General features: G+C 36.8%; 1 protein-coding gene across 1 annotated transcript in view; it reads right to left on the bottom strand.

Annotated features, from left to right (window-relative positions):
- The window catches only part of LOC108667438, a 20592-nt gene extending 19110 nt beyond the window's left edge, over positions 1 to 1482 (bottom strand). Inside the window, exon 1 of the mRNA XM_018154462.2 lies at positions 1416 to 1482. The gene's annotated coding sequence lies outside the window, so the exon portion shown is untranslated. The remainder of the gene's footprint in view (positions 1 to 1415) is intronic.

Below are 1482 nucleotides of genomic sequence, written 5' to 3'. Positions count from 1 at the left end.
GCCTAATAGCTGTTAATTAAAACGTAATTAAGTAGTGTTCAATATTCGTTAGTGTTCTAATTCAAAGCCGTGTTGTATCCCAATACAGCTCACACAGCAAACGGAATTCGAACACGTGGATGTCGGCATTACGTATCAGTTAAATGTGAAGCGCTGACGGAATACTGCTCACCAAGTGTCGAATATTGCCACACAAAGTGACGGAATGTAGGGATTTGGTAGGTTTCCATTCTAAAGGCTTTTTAATGAATATGGCAACATTTTGTGACGTTTCATTGTTGCCGACGCGTAGTGAGGTGTTTTGAGAGTCACATGAAGCCAACAGAACTTACGTAACGCATACGTTTTTTTTTTATAGTTTTTCATTTCTCGATGCGTCCTTAAAGTGTCGGAATATACCGCATTTACCCTAGTGACAAACCATGGACTTTTTAGAATCAGTTCATTTTTAATTTTCTCATTAACCTAAGATTTAAACCAATTTCTTATGTATGATAATGCAGGTATCCAGTTCCAGGATCCTACCTACTTTACTGGTCTAGGCTACATATAGGACTCAAAAATGAACTTGAGGGAGAGTCTAAAAAAACTCTCTGCTTTGCCACTATGGCCCACCATGCTTACATCATAGTGACAAACCAGAGATTTTTTAGAATCAGTTAATTTTTAATTTCCTTATTTACTAAAGATTGAAACCAAATTCTTATGTATTATAATGCTGGTATCCATGATACTTAGCTTGTGTACTTGTAGGACTCAAAAATGAACTTGAGGGAGAGTCTAAAAAACTCTCTGCTTTGCCACTATGTGCTTACTAGTTACTACTTACTAGTCTACTAGATACTAGTATAGCATGGTATACTGAGCTGAGTGAGCACTTAGCGTTAGCAAGTACCTAAACTGTATACTAGTACTGCATTACACAAGAGGGCAACGGCAAGTCCTAAATAGTTGGAACTTGGAAAGTTGAAACTAGGGTAAATTTACAGGCCTTCCATAAAAGAACAGCCTGAACTGAACAGGATAAAAAAACAACTTGTATTCCAACCATAGTGGCAAACCAGAGCTTTTTTAGAATCAGTTCATTTTTAATTTCCTCATTTACTCAAGATTTAAACCAATTTCTCAAGTATGATAAAACTGGTATCCATGATACTTTACTGGTCTACTTATAGGACTCAAAAATGAACTTGAGGGAGAGTCTAAAAAACTCTCTGCTTTGCCACTATGCATGATACTTTACTGGTCTACTTATAGGACTCAAAAATGAACTTGAGGGAGAGTCTAAAAAACTCTCTGCTTTGCCACTATGATTCCAACGCAAATAGAAATAATTTACTTTAACTAGCCTACCTATCCATTTGAAACAAGTGTAAATTAACAGCAAATGTTCTAGAGCTCCCAATTCAACTTACTACGAAGACTGAGTCACTGAGTACGAACCAACACCAACTGTGACCAAAACGAGACACGTGTAACAAC

This window comes from Hyalella azteca, unplaced genomic scaffold (assembly GCF_000764305.2).
Source record: "Hyalella azteca isolate HAZT.00-mixed unplaced genomic scaffold, Hazt_2.0.2 contig1551, whole genome shotgun sequence".
Taxonomy (NCBI): domain Eukaryota; kingdom Metazoa; phylum Arthropoda; class Malacostraca; order Amphipoda; family Hyalellidae; genus Hyalella; species Hyalella azteca.
The sequence above is the reverse complement of the archived record's forward strand: the minus strand, read 5'-3'. Positions and strand labels throughout refer to the sequence as shown.